This window comes from Saimiri boliviensis, chromosome 2 (genome assembly GCF_048565385.1).
Source record: "Saimiri boliviensis isolate mSaiBol1 chromosome 2, mSaiBol1.pri, whole genome shotgun sequence".
Taxonomy (NCBI): Eukaryota; Metazoa; Chordata; class Mammalia; order Primates; family Cebidae; genus Saimiri; species Saimiri boliviensis.
Genome location: NC_133450.1, coordinates 181,220,907 through 181,244,803, shown reverse-complemented (window position 1 = coordinate 181,244,803; position 23,897 = coordinate 181,220,907). Strand labels below are relative to the sequence as shown.

Sequence of the window (23,897 nt, the reverse complement as noted above, 5' to 3'; positions counted from 1 at the left end):
ATGTTTTATGTTAGGGTTTTTCTCTTACCTGCTCATTCCTCAAAGAGAACAATGACTGAAAAAACATCAGTTGGGTAAATACAGCATTATCATAATTATAATTTCCCTGAGAAAAGTGGCTTGCAGTTTGAATATTCAGCATCATAATTACAATTTCCATAAGAAATGAAGAACAGTTATCATAAACAACAGAATAATCACTTGGTCCATAAGGGAGAACAGATTATTAGAGGAGTGAGGAGAGAGAAGAAGCAAAGCCCATGTTTTAATCAGCATTTAAGAGTAGAAATACAGAATCTGAGAATAAATTGTTACAGGACCTTAAAATACTTTCGCCCGATTTTATCAAAAATCTTATCATGATGACTTCTATGGGTTAAGTGCTGCCTATGTAATTTTTTCTTTCATATAATTTAATCATGTTTATTAAACATCCCCTCTGCATTTTTACTCATTACCATTCATAATTGATATACCCACAAGAAATTTTAAAAAGCAAATTATGACAAAATTTCAAAAGTAAAAATATACTTAAAACAATGTAGGAGAAAAAGAGTTTTATCAGGTTTTTTTCTCTCTGGAGTTAAATGCTTCTTTCTCATTCACAGGAAAATGGGTAAAAGTTGAAAGCAAAAAATAAAGTCTTTTAAAAATTTCTTCAGTTATTTTCATTGGCTTTTATTCAATTTCCTTTTTGTGTGTGTTTTCTATTTTTTAGGTGAAGTGAGAAAAACAGAATGCAGCTTTCAAGGTTGGTTTATTTTATTATTTTTATTGTAAATTGACAATTTGTAACTGTAAAGATCTATGGGGCAAAACCTGATGTTACCATTTATGACTCCAGTGTGGAATAACTAAATCAAGCTAGTTAAAATATCCATCAATTTAAATTCTTAACATTTTTGTGGTGAGAAGATTGGAAATTTACTCTTAGTAATTTTCCAATATAAAATACTCTATAATTAGATTTACCATGCTAATAGAACTAAAAAAAGGCAATACACTCTAATAGAACTGAAAAAAAAAAGCCTGTTCTTCTTGTCTAACTGAAATCTTATACACTTTGACCATCATCTCTCCACTCCCTCCAAAACCCAGCTTCTATAACCACCATTCTAATCTCTATTTCTGTGACTTCAGTTGTTTTAGAGTCCACCTGTAAGTGAGAACATGCAGTATTGACTTTCCATGCCTGACTTATTTCATTTTGCATAATTTTTCTCTAGTTCTATCCATGTTGTCACAAATGAGAAAATTTAAAGTATACATTAAAGTGAAACAGTATGAAAGTAGCAGAGCAAAATATAGTCTTAGCTTTGCACTAATACCTATTAGAACACATTGTTTTTATTTTCCTCATTCATGGACAGAAAAGTACAACATAGACTTAAGTAAATTCAGTATAGCAATTAAATATCATAGCTAATTGAATTTGTGGCAAAACTGTGAAGTTGGAAGTATATGACCTTTTTATATTAACATTTAATATTAGTAATTTTTCACTCCATCCATCCATCATTCCATCCATCTACCATTCATATATTTTTATCAATGAATCCTTATTACATACTGTGTGCAAGGTACTATCATGTATCCAATTTCTTCTCTTCATACTTTGTTTGGCTGACCTTCAACAGATTCTCAATCCTACCCCTTGCTCCAGCACTTTCTGCTTATTGCTAACAATAAACCTTCATTTATTATCACAGATAGATAGTCGATTTTAACTTACTGTATCTGATAAATGAGCAGTGTTTCCCCAACATTGCTCAGCTGATGTGTATGCTAGTATGTCTACTTCCAAATAATTAGGGCATAGAGGAAATTATCAGGGTAATAACTACCAAATATATTGTAATTCAAGTAAATTAAGAGAGTACGAAAAAGTCCTAATCTTTCGTCTTAAATAGAACATTCAGAACTGAGTTTATACATGAGCACCCTGGATAAAGGTAAAGTGTACTGCTGCAGTGACTATCAGAATTCCTCTGCTAAAGTCTTAGCCTCCAAGGTGATGGTCTTAGGCAATGAGGCCTTTTGGGAAATGATTAGGTTCAAGAATAATGAATGGGATTAGTGCCCTTATAAAAGTGGCCCAAGGGAGTTACCTTGTGCCTCTCAGCATGTGAGATACAGAAAGTGTTGTCTCTAAGGAAGTAAGCTTTCACCATACAATACTTCTGCCTGTGCCTTGATCTTGGAATTCCCAGACTCCACAACAATGAGACACAAATTTGTGTTGTTTAAATACACTCTGTTGATGGTATTTTGTTATAGCAGCTAAAACAGACTAAATCACAAATGTTCTCATTATAAAAGTTTGAAACATCAATGTGTTGAAATAGAACTATCATCTCCAAACTGTACTCCATAGATAAATGGTAAAAATTATCTGCAATGTCCTTATTGAGAAATTAAAAAGGGAAAAATATTCTTGATAACTCCAGACCCATCTCTAGGAAATATTTAAATATTTGAGTGAAGAGACCCAAATTTGAACCTACCTGTGAAACCTAGTCTCTCCTGACAATATCCTGTGGTCATGCTTCCATTTATATACACTCTATGTAGATGTTTCTGATGGCTTGCGTTAACCACTGTAGGTATGTTTATTCCCTTCTTATAAAAGGGAAGCCCAGTAACAGAGTTTAGATTGAAAGTGCTTCAACTATTATTTATTTTAATCATGTTTTTCTTCAAATAATAAAATCCAGGCCTATAGAGTTTAAATACGTAACTTGTCCTAAATCATAGAGTTAACTAATGACCAAATAGGGACCATAATTACATTGTTTGCCACCTTAACATGGGAAATCTCACATGAGTTGGTATGGAGGATAGGAAGGTCTTTTGCTTGGATTGGAAGATATTTCTGTAACAACATATTTCATACCAATCTGTTACCTAAAATTATTTATCTCCTGTACTTTAAAGCATTTCTCAAAAACCCTTTTACTTCCCTGACTATATCATGATCTCCCAGAAGGTAAAGCTCATGGCTACCATTTCTCTGGTTTTTTTTTTTTTTTTAACCATATTAATAAGGTTTAGGTAAATGTTATGCAGTTCATTATTTTTCTAAATCTTGTCAAGAACACGGAACCTATGCCTCTGTTCCAACTCAGTGAATTCCACTGATACTCTTTGTAGATCTAGAAAAAAAAAATCACTGAAGGTAACCAGAAAGCAAAGAAAGATGTCTGGGTTTTGTTTTTGTTTTTGCATGTGTGTATGTTTTGGAATGTTTGTGAGGAGGAAGTGGTCAAAAGGAATCATGTAAATTTATCTGAGACTATGTGGCTTTAATGATTTGTAGGGTAAGCCAGAGTGACTGAAGAAAATAGAGAATGCCTATTGAAAATGCGAACGTATGTTTGGATAGATGGAGAGTATACAGGGGCTAGACATTAGAATGAATGAAATCAATTTTTAAATACAGAAGAAAGGTTAGAAATAAGAAAACTAATTTCCTTTTTATTATAGATCTTAGATCTAATTTCCTTTTGTCTTTCCTGTGTATTTGAAAACAGCATGTAGCTCTTCTTTCCATGTGAGAGCTGTTTAATATTTTCACACTGAAAGTATTGTGTTTAGATTTGAGCACCACACATTTAGAAGTCTATAAATAACCTATTTTTCCCTTCAAAATTTATAGAATGTCAGTCAAAGAAGCAGAGATTCTACAAGGATTATTAATTAAAGAAGAATTCCAATATTCACTTTACTCTTTCAAAGATCATTAAAGGTGATCAAATTTGTAACTCACAGCAAGTCTTTTCACAATCCTTTTCTTCACCTATCAGATCTTTCACATTGCAATGTTTCGAATCTTTACCAAAACATTAAGCTCTTCTTAAGCCCTAGTTCTTGCCGCCTCTGTTACATATGTATCTCTCTCTCTTTTCTTCCAGCATTTTATCATGTAGTTCAGCCTTGTTTCTCTTACTAAAAACCTTCCCTCTTACCCACTTAACTCTCTGATTTTATCTTTCTAGGTTTTCCTATGAAAGAGGAAGAGATAAGAATTAATAGGCAGGTTATGGAAATGCTGAGTGTACCCAAATGTCAGTAAATCTTGTCTCAGCCATGTATATTCTGTAGCATGGTGATGGACTCAAAATGGCAAGCAGTGGCAGCACACATGGTGGACAGAGCAATAGATTCGCTTTTAATTAAACATGGTGTGAGCTTTTATCTCTACTCTCTCCCCAAAAGTAACTAAAATAAGAATAAAGGATAAATAATGTATAATCCCCCAAGGACAAGGTAATCAAGAAAGGTGACAATACCAGACTAAAAATGGCAAGCACAATTTCAAAAATGTTAAACAGATGGACAAAGATAGTCATAGTAGCGCAACAGAGGGTTGAAACTGAAGCAATCAGAAAAATAAAGATAATGAAAGGGAGTCTGAGCTGCTGATCCCCCAAAATTGCCAGAAGTTAGAGATATTAAGGGTAGGTATTAAGGAAGTGACTGAAAACATTAAAATTGGGGTTGAAAGTTTGTAAATGGAAGAATTGGGCTCCCTGATTCTCTCCCACACCATGAAGCCAGGTAATTATCCCAGCCTCATTTTGTCAAATACTTGAAATATACTTTGTGAATATTGTAATTCAACTGGAGAAGCACTGATCTTGGAAATCCGAAGATCAGCTTAGGACCAAAAGAAGGCAGTCTAATGAAACAGAATGTAATTAAAGTCTACAAAAAACAAAATAATTACATAAAAACATGCTTATCAAAAAATGAGACCCTTCATGCATCTCTAACTTCGATCTCAGAACTCTGGAAGCCAAGCAGGAACACAAAGAATTCCTCTCCAGAGACTAAAGAACTCAAAAGGAAAAAGTACAGATAGGGATACTGTTTTCTTCCAGTAAAAAGTTCAGTGCTTTATTGTGGGCTACACTAAGGGTCACCAACTGACAGGTCCAGCAAATATACCCAGAGATTCCGGTCAGCCTTAGAGGTCCTGCCATAACAGAAGGAAACTACTATAAACAGAGGAGGTATTGTAGACCGTGAAAGAAGAACACCAATACAAACAGAAAAAATAGGCAAGGCAGAGTGTAACAGAAAACAATGAAAGGCTAAAATGCTCTCAAAATGATGAGACGTTATATCCCCTAAAGTGGAATAGGGTGTATAGATAGATAGAGAGAGATAGAGAAAGATAGAGATACACAGAGATATATATATACATAGAGAGAGCCAAAGAGAAAGAGAGTGAGAAAAAAGAAATCAAAAGCTCTTGGAAAAAAGAAGAAAAAAATTAGTAAAAGTATATACTGGAAGTTATACTTAAGGAGAGTTTCCAGAAAGTAGAAAAAAATGACAAAAAAAGATTAAAAATAGGGAAAAAAGTTCAACAAACTAGAATTAATTCAGAATACCCACCATCTGACTCATAATAGTTCTTGAAATAAAGAAAGGTTTGAGGTGAGTAATTAATAAATAATAATTGCAAACTAATATCCAGAATTATTTTCAGATTAAAAGGGCCCAGTGATGCTACCAATAATATAAAGGAAACAAAAATGATCATAAAAGTTCGGAATACAAGAGACAGAAGAGTTCACTACAGCTTCTAGAGAGACAATAAAGAGGAAAAAGAAAGAGTAAAAGCCAGAATAAACCATGACTTCTTAGTATCAACCCTGAAAATTAGAATTCCATGGAGCAATACTCTCAGATTTCCACATGCTCCACCAAGAAAGAGGAAAAAACGGCCCCCGGGGAATAAGGTCACAGATAGAGGAAGGAGATAAAAAATTCCCAGGTTGTCAGTGAAGTTCTAGCATATCAACTTATGCAGCCCTCTCTAGAGAACAGCCAGTACAACAAACCAGCTGCAGTAAAAATACAGAAAGAAGGACTCCAGGAGGGCTGTTTTAAAACCAAATACAATACAACAAGCAAAACCTGAAAGAATGATGAGTGTGTTCACACATATTAAGAGAAGATTTTCAGTTCTGCAGGATGATTTGGGAGGTAATTAGTAACAGATTTATAGAAATAATGTGGCCAGGCATGGTGGCTCAAGCCTGTAATCCCAGCACTTTGGGAGGCTGAGGCGGGTGGATCATGAGATCGAGAGATCGAGACCATCCTGGTCAACAAGGTGAAACCCCGTCTCTACTAAAAATACAAAAAATTAGCTGGGCATGGTGGCGCGTGCCTGTAATCCCAGCTACTCAGGAGGCTGAGGCAGGAGAATTGCCTGAACCCAGGAGGCAGAGGTTGCGGTGAGCCGAGATCGCGCCATTGCACTCCAGCCTGGGTAACAAGAGCGAAACTCCGTCTCAAAAAAAAAAAAAAAAAAAAAAAGAAATAATGCAAGCCACAAAACAGGGCAATTATTAACTCCAGGGGAGATCAGAATTGAAATAAATGTATAGAATATCACATCATTGAGCTGATCATATTAACTGAGTCATAATAATGTAAATGCTGACTTTTGATTTAACCAAAATGATAATATAACTATATAGCGAAGATAAATATATAGGTGTTAGATGGGCAGTTTAAGAGGCTAAATCTTTATATTCCATATGGGAAATCAATGAGGAAGAAGAAAAGGAGGAGGAGGAATTAAAAACAGCATTTTACCTGTGTCAACAGAAACAGATTATTATCAAAATATGCAACTATAAGAGGTGAGAGTAAGCCTGTTGAGAGGAATAAAGCAGGTTATTATTATTACCATATATTCCTATTAGTGTATCATTAATATATTATTATAGAATTACGTGGCTTTTAAAAATATGAGTCAGTATTACTTTCATAAAGCTAAATTTAAATGTAGTTAATATTAAACATTTATAATTTACTCTAGCTTTACATACCTGCTTTACCACTTACCTTAGGAACGTCACTTTTTTTGCTGGTTTATTTGTGTATTTGTTGGACTTTCTTTTGCTTTTCCTCATAAGGAAGCTAATGCAACTGAATGATCCTACCTTAATACCTAACATGAAGCAGTGAGTCCTCCAGCATTCTTTTTCATGTCCCCCTGAAAGGAGCTGAGAAATGTGTTAGCTTCTTTCAGATATTTGAATGAGTCTTATGTGGAAGAGAGATGCAATTTGGCCTTTGGTTTCAAGTGATAAAAACAAGAGCTGAAAGGCTCAGGAAAACATATCCAGCTCAATATTAAAAGGAACATTATTGTAAAACATGGATATCCAGGGCACTGGTAACTGGTGAGTTCTCTATGGTAGAGTCTTTCAGACATAGCCTGAGGATCACATAAGCGGGATGAAATACAATATAGAGGTAATGCAAGTGCTCGGTAAGTCAACTAAGTAGTGTTCTAAGTCCTTCCTTTCTATAGACTAGATGATGCTATGCCCTGCTACTACTCCAGAGATGTAACACCCACCAGGGAAGCAAGCTATAATTATTAATATGGTAGCAATGGAGATTAGAAGAAAAAGCAATGGGCTCCAACTGCTTTATGCACTAAAGAAAATGTAAAGAGTAGAATTAGAAAGATCTGAGCCAAATTCTGGCCCAGATTTAAAACTATGAAAAAATTCAAAGACCCCATAAGTAGTAAGGGTGAAATTCTAACATCTCCTTTGAAAACAATGTAGCTGTCCTGGGAAAGGCCTGACTCAGAGCCTGCTTTTATTATGAATTCCATCCTGTCTTAGTCACACACAGACAGACCCTGACTTGTGTATATGCTCTGCCCAGTAACACCCTTTCTCCTTCTGCCTCTAAGTCCTCCAGAGTAGTCTCAAAGTAGATCCATTTCCCCACTGGAAAAAAAGGAAAGAAAAAAAGGGTGTATCCAAAGGTTGGAATTTACTTTGTACGTCCTAGCTCTTGTCTTTATCCTTTAAACTCTGAAAAGGCAAGGTAAACCCTAAACCCCAAAGCAGGTGAAGAAATCCTACTCCAAACCACTCTTCACTCCCTTTGGCCCTGTCTTCTCCCACCTGTCTTCTGTGTTTGCTTTCTTCCAGGTCTCTTTAAGGCCTACCTTCTACTCACTTGCTACCTCTGCACCCAGGCCTGTAGGAGCCCCTTTCCAAGACGGGAATGTGATGCCAAGCTCTTGCACTAGGGGGTGTTACAGTTGTGCCTTCTGGTGTTTCATTATACAGGCCATGCAGCCTTGAAAATAGGGTTGCCTTTGCAGCACAGATCCAGTTCTTATCTCTTAGCTATATTTTTACTGGTCACCCAATACCCAGGCAATTAATTTCAGACTCTTTAGCATGACACAGACATTTTTCACTGTCTGGCCCAGGTGACATTTTCAACCTCCTATCCTGATCTTCCCCTAGAAAGCTCCCACTGTTCCAACCACACCAAATTCTTCATGTTCCCTCTATTGAAGATGCTCTTTCCCACCATCATCCCTCTCCCATGGTCTCCCCTCTCTGCAGCACACTGACTAGACTAACTGAATATCTATTCCTCCTCTATAAAACCTTCTTATACTCCCTTGTTTGAATTTAGACAACAATTCCTCTGTGCTCCCAAGACCTTTTGCTCAAATTTCTGTCATAGCACTTAACATGTTGTGTTTTATGTTTTTGTGAGTTTATCTTCCCTACTTGATTTCTCAAATAAAAGCGTCCTACTCTTCTTGGTATTTACAGTAGATAACATACTATTAGGTTTGTAGCAGGAACCCAATTAACGTTATTTGAATGAATGAAATAAATATGTGAATGAATGAGAATATACTCTATAGTATGTGCCTTTTTAAACAACTGATGTAAAAAATTAGTGATTAAACAAAGAAAGCTTCAGTAGGCATCTTGCACATCTGGACAATTGTAATGCAAAATATTTACTTAGGAAGCAAAGAGATAGTCTCTTTTCCGGTTGAAGTATAAAGGAATTTTTGTTTCAAAGAAAATTACACTGAAAAAAAATAACTGCCTACAATACAAGAAACTAGGTTTATATCTTTGGGGATAGTTCTTATCTTTTTACATTACAAGAGTGAACACGATTTAAAATAAGCAGTCAGTGTGATGATGTTTCCAGACAGCTAATAAAAAGGAAGATTAGAGAGCTATATAATATGGCAGGTGACTCGGCAGATTCCACCTTAGACATTAAGCACAGAACAAAGTGAAGCTGTTTTCTGAAGACTACCAAAAGTGCTTGATGTCAACTTCAGCAGCATGATGCCATTTTGACTCTGGTATTCGTCTTACCTTGTATCCCTGTTAGAAAACAATATAGAGAAAAAACAACTAAAGCTAACAGCGGTAGATGATGGTACTCAGAACACAGACTGCATCTGAAAAAAAGCAGACTCTTGCAAAGAAGAATGAAGAGTTATTTCTAGTCAATCACTTGCAACACATCCTTTGCACTCATAGAACAAAAAGTATTATGTCTAATCATATAGTCTCAAAGAATCTTCTGCAGAAGGATTCTGTATTCTATAGCTCACTTTATATCATAATCTCTTGGGGAGTTTAGAATTAGGACTATTAAAAATATGAGAGAAATGAACCAGGGTAATATTTCTCCTGGTAGCTCATGACTACCAAGGGTAACAGCCATCTTTACCCAAAGAGCAAATACAGAAAATACATCATCTTTTTCTGGTAACCTAATGAATGCAATTACAACAAGTATTTTCTCTTTTGAGCTTTTTTTTACCAAAGGTAACTTCAAAACCATCACCTATTTGGAGACAAAGGTAATGCTGAGAACGTATTATACATGTGGGCTAAAAGACAAATACAAAGCAAAGAGACAGACAATTTAGGAGAAAATAATTGTAAACCTCAAAGACATCTAATGAACATGGAACAGGAATCTCAGAAATTGATCATGAAGATAATAGCAGAAATTTTATGAATGTACAATTTGTAGTAAAGGGTTTCTTTTTCAATTGAACATGTGTGTATAGCCTTGACTAACTAACTAATGATAGTGACTCCACTGATTGGTGGGATGATTAATTTGTGAGCTTGTCAACAGACAAATAATAATAAAGTCCTGTGTTCCACCCTTTTTGCTGCTGGTACTATCTGCATGTCTTTATATGTCTAAAGAAACCCAAACCTCTGTAGTCGGTGTGACTGTTACCTGAAGGCTTATTATCAGTGGCCAAAGATAAGTTAGAGATATTTCCTGGATTGGCTCAAATCGAATTACATACTACCAGAGGAGCTGCCCACAGCCCCTTCCTGATAAATGATTGCTTAGGCTCAGGTCTGGTTTTCTTACATGCTGTTCCTCCTCTTTGTTTTCTCATTCTTCCTTTAGTTCTCTTTCTCAATAGGACTGATGGGTATATGTCATGGCTATTTCACTTATCATTGATCTGAAGGTCAGCAGAGCATAGCCTCTGGAGACAAACTATCTGGGCTTGAATCCCAGTTTTTCCACTTACTATGTAAGTCTTTGGAAGAGACGCTTACCATCTCTAAACTTGAGTTTTCTCATCCACAATACGGAGGCTGCATCCTGAGAGGTTTATGAATATTAAATAGGGTAATCTCGTTTTGACCTGCCGCAGATCCTCAATTGATGTTATTACAATAATTATATGGTTATGCTGGAGAAGGGGAAGAGTAATGAAGGTGGTTTTCAAACTCTACACATTGACCATATGTATAAGCCGTTCCCTTAAGTTCTTACTCAGAAAATTAAAATGCAACAGACATCTATTTTTTCTTTTGCTCAGATACGGGGAGAATTAGAACCAAATTAATCTTGTTAGAATAAAACGCTTTCAAAGTACTGTTTTATTGTTATCTTAACTGCTAGAAGAATTCGAGTCCAAATCAAAGTCAAATAACTGTTCTTCTAGGCTAAGTGCCTCTTTTCTTTTGGTTCTTCTGTTACTCAATCTTTGTTCTTGGTTTATTTATAATTGTATAATTTTTGTTTGTATTTGACTTCTAGGTTCTCTCAAATCCTTTTGAAGCAAACCAATGAAATTCTTATTTCAGCTTTCAGAAGTCATTTCTTTCTCTCGCTCTCTCTCTCTCTCTGTCTTTCTCACATACAATTTACAGCATCTAAAGGAAATGATAAACCTAGTTTGGGCTGTATTGGTCCCCTGTGAATATTTTTAAAATTGCATATTTCCATGACCATCTCTAAGATATTCTGACCCTAGATCAAGGTGGAGCCAGGAATCTGTATATTTTAGCAAGTATTATGTACCTAGGAAATTCAGATTCAGACAGTACTCTACCACACTTGGAGAAGCAATGGTCTGTGTGGTGCAGCAGGCAAGAGATGTAAATGAGTCTGACTTTTAAGGCAGAAACAATTACCATCTGTGTGACCTTAGAAAATTACTCAACCTGAGATTCAGTTTCTTTATCTTTAAAAGATGGAGAAACTTGTAAATGTCTGTTAAACCTAACTTAGAAAGTTGCTATAAAAAGTAAATGAAATATTATATGTCAAAAGGAAGGAAAAAAACATATTAATTAAAGTAACATCTAGGTTTCACAATCTGCAAATAGACCCATATAAATTTTTGGAGGCAAATAGCTTTTTTGTTATTGTTGTTTAAAAATCAAGGCACTTTGCTGTAATTCCATCTGCTCCAGATAGTTCAGGTATGTTAAATCTCAAGTCATGACTCATTAAAGAATTGTGTAATCTGTTTGGTAGTACCCCGGCATTTTTAAAATACATTAAAATAAAATGGAATAGGATAAGACAGAATAAGATGAAAACTATCAGAGAACATTGCCCATAAGAAGTTGTTTAAAATCCGATGTCTTCTTTTGTCTGCAGGGGATGTGTTCTAAGACCTCCAGTGATTGCCTGACCCCAGATAATACTGAACCCTATGTGTACTATGTTTTTCCTATACATACATGCCTCTTAAAAAGTTTAATTCATCAATCTGGCAAGTAAGAGATGCACAACAATAATAATTAAATATTAATCATAATAACATCATCACTACCCTTGTAGTTTGGGGCCACTTATTAAGTAAAATAAGCATTACGTCAATACAAGAACTGCTTTACCTCAGCAGCTTATCTGAACCAAAACAGTTACTAAATGACTAATGGGCAGGTGGCATAGACAGTGTGGATCCACTGGACAAACAGATGATTCACATCCCAGGTTGGATGGAGCTGAATGGCACACAGTTTCAAATGTATTAATTGCTTACATCTGGATTTTTCCATGAAATATTTTTGGACAGCTGTTGACCATGGGTAACTGAAACAATGGAAAGCTAAACCACAAATAAGGGGGGATGTTGTATTTAAATCTAGTTGTTTTTTGTGCCGTTTTGTGTCTTCTGAATTATTCCTGTATATTCCAACTTGTGTTTGGAGATCATACTCAGGAATAGAAGAGAATTGCTTGCCAGTATGGAGGGCAATGGAGCAGCAAGCAGGCAGCATCTATTGATGAGATTGTGTAATGGAAGCAGGAATATATGAAAAGTTATATGATTAAAGGAATGTTAAAAGGAATATGATTAAACTTTATCATAGGTATGCATGTATAAAAAATGGCATATACATGGTTTGATACTATCTATGGTTTCGGACATCTTTCAAAAGAAGGTCAGGAGAATATGGGTGTCTTCAGGGCCTTCAAAAATCTTGTGGAGGGCACTAGACTTTTAAGATCATGCAGAACGGAGTTTTAGAGTACCTTCTTTGAAATTTTTTTTTTTAAAAAGAATGATACTACTAAAAAGCTGGAGGATGTGGGGGCAGTGTGTATGTGCAAGCATTCTAAGCTTAAAGCACACTGGTAGGGTAAAATAGTACTTTTAACATAGAAGTTAAATTACAGTTTGCAGGTATAAGTTTCTTGATGTATCAGCTGCTCTTCTAATTCCCAACCACCTTTATGGAAAGCAAAGGTAAGGGCTATGCTGAAAGATAGAGTCCTTTCTCTGGCTGATAATTTAAAGATATAGTGCTCTAGCATCTGAAAGTGAATTTTGAAATTCATTTTTCTCATTTTAACAAAAACACTGCCCTACTTCATTGTATGCACTATTTAGTAGTTACATTAATGACTACCATTTTGTGAGCTCATACCATGTACTAAGAATTGTACTAAGTACTTTACAACCATGATCTCCTATCTTCTAGAACTCTGGGGGAAAAGTTTTAGTGTTCATGCTTTATAGACAATCTTACTGAAGCTCAAAGAAATTAAGTAATTAACCTCAATCCAAATGAGCAGCAAGGGCTAGAAGCAGAATTCACACCAGATCTCTACCGTCATTCACTTGTAGCTGGACCTCACTGCCTTAGCCACTAGAGCAAACCGGTTCTTATGGACTGATTTTGGAAGGTCACAGTTATATGTAATATTGTTTCTGAGAAGGAAGCATGCCTGCAAAGTCAAGGAATTTGGCTGAACAAAAGTGTTATGCATTAGGCAGTCAGCCTCGGCTGAAGATGCTCAGTGTCTCAGTGTCTTCACTGTACACAGTGTGTATGTAACTGTGTCTTTTGTTTCTCAGTGGATTCTAAAGAGGCTTGGTGGAAAAAAAACAGCTGCTTATTTTTTTCCCCTTTAAATGTTAATTTTGTGGTATGCTCCATAAATATATTTGCATTATGTCACCCAAATTATAGTGATTGAGATGAAAAGAACATCGTGCTAAAAATATATTTAAGATTGTACAGTGACTATCATTGGAAAACAAATTGTTTCTTGTATTTTTGTAATTTTAGGGCCAGGTTTAGGGCAGGTGTGTGTGTGGTGTGTGTGGAGTCGGGAAAGGGTATTACTTGGGGACCAATGTGTTCTTTTTGTTTGTTTTGTGTTTGGCAATTAAGAAGGTTGATGTTAATTTGATCCAGAAATTATGCTGTTTAGAAGTAGAGACTAGAATGTCCTCTGGATATCTATTCCCAGATCCTATTTTCTGTCTGCATCCTGTGAGGGTTGAAAAGAAAAAAATGAAGCAGCTGTGACTAGCTCTGACAGGAACTCAGGGGGCTTTTTCCTCCGTTCTCCCCTACATTGCAAAGCGAATACATTAGGAAGCATTTTGTGCGTCCCCTATCCAAAACTGTGAGAGGTGCAGATGTCCTGTTTGCAGATGATTCTTTTGTAAGTAGAAGTTTGGGTTAGGAGAAGGAAATAGACAGCAAAACTGCTGATTTTCAAGGGCATCTTGTACAAGAAGATTTGCATCCTGTGATTCTCCTCAATCTCTCTGGTGTCTAAAAACAATTGGGGATTATCAAGCCTTGACAACAGCTAATGAGAATGAACAGACTCACACAGATTCCCCCTTAGCAGTAATTGGATTCAACCTTTACAAGACAGGCAAATCAGCCCAAATAACCTATTTTTTGAATGAATAAAAAGATTTTCTAGCCTCTAGCAGTTGTCTAAGAATGAAGTCTGGTAAAGAAGCTGAGCTTTAATCATGACAATAAGACCTTTAGGATGTTTACTAAGGTATGTAGTGCTGCACATCAACCCTTTGGGCTGGGTACCATTGCCACCACCACCTTCATCACTATAACCCCCATTTTATAAATGAGGAAACTGAAGCACAGAGAAGTTGCGTTTTCTGCCTGGGCCCCATATGCCTGCTTCCAGAGGTCATGGGCCCAACTCTTGTCTTCCCTGGTCAGAGTAAAAACTTAAGGTGTATCTGAATTCTAAGCTGCCTTGCTAAAGGGCTGTCATCCTGAGACCTGTGGAAAAGGAGTTGGTCACAGTTCAACGTATGTTCAGCACAGTATCTGGTGAACTATTCTTTCCATTTGGAACTGATCAATTAAAAAATAATGATTTAGAGTCTGCTATGAGATAGGCTTTGTGATATATGACAGGAGATACTGATCAGTGGCTGAGGTGAGTCTTGGAACCAGGCTTCCTTGATTAGAATTTACTTACTAGCTATGTGACCTGGAGATGTACCTTAACTTCATGGGCTTTAGTTTCCTCATCTAGAATTGGAAATATTAATAAATATTTTCTTCATAGAGATAAATTAGCTAATTAATGTAGATGAATTAAAATAGTGTCTGGCACATAGTAACAACTCAACAAATTTAGCTCTTATGGTTATTACTAATCTGTTTTACAAGCTAAACAATATAAAATACTTTTGGTGTAGTTATAATAGTTGAGACGGAGAGAAAAATGAATTATTCTAGATGTACGTTTTTATGAAATTAGATTTTAAAACAATAAAATACCTATAAGTTTTTAAAGTCTTACTTAAGTTGCTCTTTTCTATCCCAGGAATTTGTACACACTTATAAAATTATTTGATTTATTTTATTTAATTAATTGATTTAATCAATATAGCTAATGTGTATTGATTCCCTACTAGGTGCTAGGAACAATGAATGAAAATCTCATGCACAAAATTTGTAGAATACTCCATGAAAAGTCTCCTACTCTTTTTCACTCTGACTTTTATAAAAACCTTAGCATAAAATTAAAGTTAGCATTGAAACTGCTAGTGATGGTATAGAATACAAGAAAAATGATAACTCATTATTAGTTAAAATATCATTTGCTACATTTCTGCTTTTCATTTGCTCAGGGTAAAAATATCATTATCTAAGTAAAAATGTTTTTATATAATTATCTATACCCCAATTCTTCCTTATACTATATGGTTATAATTTTTGTAATCAAAGATACATCTCACTTTAAAAGCACAACAAATTCAGGACTATATTTTAGGGTGAATATTTGTCATATAGAAAACCAACATGTCTATGATGAGTGTTACACGTATTAATTCTACTCTACAATTAATCACAACTTAGATCATATAATAAAACTCTATCCCTGAAAAGACCAAGAAGTATTGGTTCTTTCTTTTTTGGTTTTACTTCTGTATCTGAAAGACTTTTAGAGGTTTAACCAATGAACAGTTGTATTTTCCAACTGTTCCCATTTGACAGATGGTTAATTTAAAGCCTATAAAATAAGTATGATTAACTCACTTTTCAAACCCAAAAGAACCATACATTAGGAAGCTAGATATACTTTTTCTGTTTTAACTGACTGTCCCAATTTGTTGCCATGCTCCCTGCTTCTGGGATAGATTACAACAAATGATATTAATATATTCTATTCTTGAATACATTAGTGCCATAGTCATTTAGTCAAATTGATTGCATAGGAGCCTAGATATGTGTATTTAAATAATTAATAAACTTTTTTTTTTACTTTGAAGTTAGTGTATAGCCCTCTTAAAATTCTTAGAGTAGTTTTTACCCTTAGTCCATATTTCCGTTCTAGGAAATAATATTATCAGTCAGTGGAAGAGGATGTAAACTTGTCTAGAATCTCTCCAGAGCTTAGAAATAGGATCTAATAGTAAGAGCTTCTGTGAGCAAGCTTTCTGCTCAATAGAAGGATGTGCTTTCTGATAATTAAAGCTGTCTGACAGTGGAGAAGTGACCACCTGTCATGGGGATAATTCAGGAAGAGACTGGGTGATTATCATTTAGAAATGTGGTAAAAGGGATAACTCAGTGGGTAGAGCATTTGATTAAGCGATTTCTCAATTTCCTTACGACTCTAAGATTTTGCTTAGGATTGTGGAAGTTCTTGTCTAGCCTAAAATTATTTCTCATGAAGAAACAGCTACGTGGTACAGTGGTTAAAAGCAGCAATTTTACAATAAAACAGATTGACCTGGAATTTGTGCCTTGCTGCTACTGACCAGCAGAGTGACCATAGGCACTCATTCAGCTTTCCTAGAGACAGTTTCTATAGCTGCCAGAAATAGCAATATCCAATAAGTGAGTGGTGAGGATTGAGTTCATACATGGTACAGTAAGTTGTGCATATGGGTCTATGAACCTAGGAGATCATGTCTTTCAAAATACAAAGGGAGAAATGATTGAGAAATATGCCTGGTTGGAACTAGAAGAATATCATAATATTCAACGATTTTAAAAACAAGACTTTAAATCTGTAATGTGTATTGGACCACTTCAATGCATGCTTAGTTTGTAATAGCCAGAAGCAAATATCTTTGTGGCAGTTGTATGACAATTAAGACACTAGCAACTGCATGGATGAAGTTTTCAAAACTGATTGCTTTCTTCTGGAGACAATTCCATAATCTATTACTAGATCAATCGCTCTTTATAGGCACTGGAAGTGATTAAATAACTAAATACAATAAGGATCATTGTAATATCCAGGGAATCTGGAATTCACATATTTCTCAGTTAATGTTCATCACTCTCTTTCAAGCCAACATCAGCTGACCAGTTTAAGGTTTTCTTGCACATTTATGTAGCATGATGATACTCATGCTGACAGCAATAAATCAAACCTCTGGTGATAGATGTTTCTTCTGTATGTACACATATGCATAGCTTAATGCAAGTCACATTTCCCAAAGAGTACAGTGTATTATGTGCAGATACTACACAAAAGCAATCTCTCTTAGCCCAGGGTTTCGATCCTTCACTGTGAACCCTCCTGGAGCCTGCTGATCAGCATGCAGAACCAAGTGCCAGAGAAGTACAGAGAAATCTCTAGGGATCTCTGTCTACCTGTGAGGGGAGAAAGGATCCATATATAAATTGCAAACCCATCTTCACTGGTTCTCCTTGAGAAAGCTTTTGTTGTTACCTCAGAAGTAGAAATATATGTGTATTTCAGCTGGTGTCTAACACATTAAGTTAGAGAATACAAAAATGTTCAGCACTTTAGGGGCCAAATGTTATTTTTGGGAAGAAAAAAAAAAAAACTTTTCCAAAGCAATGCATACACACATACACCCAAACAGAGAGACAGAGAGACAGAGAGACAGAGAGACAGAGAGACAGAGAGAGAGAGAGAGAGAGAGAGAGAGAGAGAGAGAGAGAGACAGAGACAGAGACAGAGAAACAGAGACAGATTTGGGTTCTGAAATTTGTAATACAACGTGGGGCAATGAAGAAAAAGAATAGATGGTTAAGACAGGTAGGTAAAATTATAGATGTCTATCAGGCTGATATGTTTAAAAGATTATTGTTCTCTAGACTAAAGTTAGAATGAATTTCTCTTTCTCTTAGACTTAGAATGTTTGGGGTAGGTTTGTCAGCACCTTTAATAAATGAGCATATTTCTTTTCAAATGTGTCAAATCATGATAAAACCGGCTGCATTCAAAAGGCTCCAGTTTGCAGTACAAATTCAGCAATGCAAAACAGGAAGCTGATCAAGTCTCAGTTGTGTTTTATTTTTTATATGATATCATTAGGTTTCATTTGGCTGCTCTTAGCTGCTGACAACAGCATACCTCCTATCAAATCTATTGTGAATTAAGAGATGATAGGTATGAAGTTATATTAAAAGAGTTTTCAGTGTGAATTTATATATGATAGAACAAATTTGTAAAAAATCAGCTATAAAAATATTGTAAACTGCATAACGTTTTTCTATTGATCAAACAAGGAGATAAAATGTGTACAGGGTTTTTCTGTTGTGTTTAAGGGGATGGGGATAAAGTGACAAAAATAGCTTTTACAACATTGTTTTAAAAGCTTATTTCACCCCATGTATCTTGAGCATGAACTTTGAAATTTCACCTTAAATGCTACTGTTTGAAGATTTCTACATTTGAGACTTGAAAGAATTGAGAAGCAAAAATCACATAAAAAATTATGAAGCTTTAGAACATCTAAAGCTATTACATACTATCATTTTGATATGTAATTTGGAAGCCACAGATAGGATTTTACAAAGTGTTTATCAGTCTATGTCATATTTGCTTTATGTCTCTGAAGCAACAGGTTAACATGATTTGAATAATTACCACAAAATAAAGCAAAATTAATAATGAACTTCAACATGGGACATCCTTATCTTTCCCAAACTTGTTGGTATAAATACCATATCACCTTAAATCAAAAGCCAAAATTTAAAAAAACAAACCAGTATGTCTTAACAATTTTAATCAGAACTTATATGATATGAAATGCATTTTTGTCATGAAAATGTTTATTTTTCAGATTACATTCACTGCTTATATTCACTATACCTACAATCCAATGACACGTTTTACCTAGAAACCTTCTAAAATACTTCAGAGAATACCTTATACCCCAAAGTGTTGACAATAAGTGACATTTTTTACATCCAAATATTTTTAATGGGATATTTCTCTAAATGATGATGCTAATTGTCTCAAGAGAGGCAACAATATCATAATAGAAACATCTTTGAGTTAGACAGGAAACTTGACAGTTGTCAGTAATGCTCAGCACTCAGGGCATTTGTAATTACTTGGTCAGTGTCTGTCTTCTCACTTGAGTGGTTCTCAACCTCAGATGCACATTGGAATTACTGCACACCTTTAATAAAACAATATTGATACCTGGATGGTACCCTAGCAATTCTTATTTAATGAATTGTAGAGTGGAGTCTGGAGATTGAGATTTTCAGAATTGAACAACTTAGCTTATTCTAATGTTTAACTAAGAAAATTGTGCATTTGATTGCACATTCAATGACAGAAGAAACCTTATCTTCAATGAATATATTAATATCTAGCACACAGTAGACTGCTGCTAAATATTGGATGAATGTCAAGTCTCCTGTCTAGCTCAAAGATAGAATGATGGGTTGTATAGACAGCTTCTCTTTATAGGTCTTGGTTTTCTCTCTCTCTCTCTCTCTCTCTCTCTCTCTCTCTCTCTCTCTCTCTGTCTCTCTCAATCTCTCTCTCTCTCTGTGTGTGTGTGTGTGTGTGTGTGTGTGTGTGTGTGTGTGTGTGTATCAGTCTCTGCCAGGTCAACTTCGATATGTATGTATATATATTAAGAGGGTTGAGCTACATAACTCTTCCTTTTACTCAAATGACTTGCCTGAGAGCTCATTGTAATGGGTCTAGCTAGTCTTTGTCTTCTCAGATGTAGGGGCCTTAATCATAGCAACTAGGAATTTTAAATATCCAATAAAGGCTATCATAGGTTTAATAGTTTTTGCTGAATTAAATGCAAATTTTTATATATTACAAAATCCTTTATAGGAAATTTTGGATTCACATCCTATATCCTTAAAGATTTATTTGCCCTTGGGAAAGAATATAAAACATATTTTGTACCTGCAAAAAATGACACTTTTCAAAATTTGACAGATGGGATCTAATTAAACTTTAGAGCTTCTGTACAGCAAAAGAAATTATCAACAGAGTAAACAGACAACCTACAGAATGGGAGAAAATATTTCCAAACTATGTATCTGACGTAAGTCTAATAACCAGCATCTGTAGGGAACTTAACTTTACAAGAAAAACCAACCCTATTAAAAAGTATGCAAAGGACATAAACAGACACTTCTCTATAGAAAGCATACATGCAGCCAACCAGCCTATGGTAAAAGGGGCTCAATATCACTGATCATTAGAGAAATGCAAATTAAAATCATAATGAGATATCATTTCATACCAGTCAGAATGACTGTTATTAAAAAGTCAAAAATAACATAATGATGACATTGTGGAGAAAAGGGAATGCTTATACTGCTGGTGGGATTATTTCTTTTAGTTCAACCATTGTAGAAAGCAGTGTGGCAACTCCTCAAACAGCTCAAAAGAAAGCTACCATATGACCCACCAATCCCATTACTGCATATGTAACCAAAGTAATATAAATTGTTCTGCTATAAAGACACATGCACATGTATGTTTACTGCAGCACTATTCACAATAGCAAAGACATGGAATCAACCCAAATGCCCATCAGTGATAGACTGGATAAAGAAAATGTGGCACATATACACTATCGAGTACTATGCAGCCATAAAAAATAATTATGTCATGTCCTTTGTGGGAACATGGATGGAGCTGGAGTCCATTATCCTTAGCAAACCAATGCAGGAACATAAAACCAAATACCACATTTTCTCACATATAAGTAGGAGTTAAATGATGAGAACACATGAATGCTGGGGGAGAGGAGCAACAGACAATGGAGCCTACTTGAGGATTGAGGGTGGGAGAAGGTAGAGGACCAATAACTATTGGGTACTAGGCTTAGTAACTGGGTGACAAAATAATCTGTACAACAAACCCCAGTGACACAAGTTTGCCTATATAACAAACCTGAATGTATACCCCTGAACCTAAAATAAAAATTCTTTGTTTAAATGATGCTCTTAGTTTCTGATAAATCAGAAATCTGTGGAAGATGACTTTAATTACCCAAATTATTTAGTGATAATTTTGTCTAACAAAGTTTTTTAATAAATATTTTTGTTTATCAGTTAGGCTATTGCAGTGTGATTGCTCTCATGATATATTATGTGGATGTTGTTTATATGAGGACTTCTGCTATTTTTGTTTAGGAAACTCACAGTAGTAATTTTATTAAAATGAGTCAAGAAGACTTTGCTTTGGTGAAAGAATATTGGACAAAAGTTAAATGTCAGTTGAAGGCCATCTAAAAATTCATTTAAAATTTGTTTTCTTTCTAAAGTCATCCTTCAAAAGGCCCATATTGTGATGATATTTTATAGGGATTAAACTTGAATAGGTCAACCCTATATAATGAACAACACTATATTATGATCAAGTTCACTTGCAATTACTAAGTGATCCAGGCCTACTAGTTTGATACAAGGCTGCAATAGCTTATCCTATAATTGAAAAGTCATTCTGGCATTCTAGCATTTTGCTGTGTACTACTTAACAGACTGACCAAAGGCTTTCAAACTTTTTCAGTTCATTATACCCTTAGCGTCTCAGTAATATTTTCATGGCAAAGGAGATATTTCAGTTTTATTTATTGTGTAGTTAGGCCCAAATAACTTTATAAGTATTTACATCCTAACAACTTAGTACTCACTTGAAAAAAATATATATGATTTAAAAGAAATTCTATTCTTAAATAGCCAGAATTACTTACTGGATGGTTGTGTATGCCTGTTGGGCACTACATGGCTTCTCAAATCTTAGAATCAGAATGGAGGTCACTCTCATTCTCTGTTCCAAGGTAATTCTTGAGGGGTACTTGGTTTTTTTTTTGTTGTTGTTTTTTGTTTTTTGTTTTTTGACACATCAGCCACTAAAAGCCCAGCTTCACATTTTATGTTGAGACAGTGAACTACCACTGGCTGATATTTTGTACAGTATGCAACAGACGTCTAGTATTACTATATTTTCTTTGAAAATTAAAAATAATCTGTGGCACCTTTGTGGATTTCTTGCAGCACCCTAGTGTGCTTTGGTGCGGTTGGAGAACTGGGGAAGTCAACTGGTGAGGCCTGCTATATTCCGGAGTTAGCTAGGCTAAATGTTGCACAATGGGATGCAAGCTGTAATTTCTTAAATCCTTGAGTCTTTATTAGCTGAAGCCATCTATTTTCAAACAAGTATTTTTCTTTTTGAGAGTGGATTTTTTTTTTTACTAATGTCACTTATTTACATATTTTTAAATTGAATAACCCTTTTTTTGAGAATAAAGCTTAAGACAAGTAAGTTTAATTTGATGCAGAAAACCAAACAGAAAAGAAGAAAAATAATATCCCACAATTCAGGAATACAGTCTCCATATTTGTATGTGTATATATCCAGATACTTTTTGTCCTACTCATGATTGGACATATTCATTTTTCATTACTTATTTTCACAAACATGATTTTATACCAGTTTACAGTCCACTTTATTCACTTAATAACATAACCACAGGTTTTAGGTATCTCTCCTGCTTCTTTAAATACCTCTGTTTTGCTGAGAAATATTTTTTTCTTAGTGTTCATATGATCCCCATCTTTTGAACTACTGAGACTTTTTCTTCTCTCGGGTGATTTTTCTGTCTCCTCATTCTTATAGAAAAAGATCCAGGCTGTTTTTCAGTTATTAAATGAAATTTGTGAATATTTATGGTCACTGTTTTATTATTTTTTTTGTTACCAATAATGATAATATATTTACTTAACCTTTAATGTTTAAATTTATCATAAACTTTTGTTAACAGCCGAGAGGGGCCAGTGGTTTGCAGAGCTGGGGGATGAGATACACAGAGAAACATTACTGGGTGCAGGAGAAACATTTTTGTTCAAAACTTCCCTTGGAAAGTCAGCTTTGGCTGTCTTATGATGTTTGAGCCAGAAAGGCTCAATTACTCTTCCCTGCCACCTAATGGAGACATTTTATTTGGAGTGTTTCCTGTTTAACTTTTATCAAGTAATTCTTAGTACCTCCAGATTTAATGTCAGGTTTAGGCATCTCCATGATTTCCAGTCCCACTGATAGAAACGTTTCGTATGTGTCCTATAGAAATGGTGAGAAGAGGTGGGCCCAAACTTTTTCCCTGCATGGTCTCACCTGCACCTTCTTGTCTAAGATCTCAAGAATTCAAGGACCCCTTCCTGACACCTTACACCAAAATCAACTCCAGATGGATTAAAGACTTAAACATCAGACCTAATACCATAAAAACCTTAGAAGAAAATCTAGGCAAAACCATTCAGGACATAGGTGTAGGCAAGGACTTCATGACCAAAACCCCAAAAGCAATGGCAACAAAAGCCAAAATAGACAAATGGGACCTAATCAAACTCCACAGCTTCTGCACGGCAAAAGAAACAGTCAGTAGAGTGAATCGGCAACCAACAGAATGGGAAAAAATTTTTGCAGCCTACCCATCTGACAAGGGGCTGATATCCAGAATTTACAAAGAACTAAAGCAGATCTACAAGAAAAAAACAAACAAGCCCATTCAAAAATGGGAGAAGGATATGAACAGATACTTTACAAAAGAAGACATACAGGAGGCCAACAAACATATGAAAAAATGCTCATCATCACTGGTCATCAGAGAAATGCAAATCAAAACCACATTGAGATACCATATCACACCAGTTAGAATGGCGATCATTAAAAAATCGGGAAACAACAGATGCTGGAGAGGATGTGGAGAAACAGGAACACTTTTACACTGTTGGTGGGAATGTAAATTAATTCAACCATTGTGGAAGACAGTGTGG

At 35.2% G+C, this 23,897-nt stretch overlaps 1 long non-coding RNA gene across 12 annotated transcripts in view; it reads left to right on the top strand.

Moving 5' to 3' along the window:
• The window catches only part of LOC141583742 (uncharacterized), a 912,164-nt gene that overhangs the window by 835,185 nt on the left and 53,082 nt on the right, over positions 1–23,897 (top strand). For all 12 annotated transcript variants that reach the window (XR_012516613.1, XR_012516618.1, XR_012516614.1 and 9 more), the window contains one exon: positions 719–751. This is a non-coding gene — a long non-coding RNA (uncharacterized LOC141583742). The remainder of the gene's footprint in view (positions 1–718; positions 752–23,897) is intronic.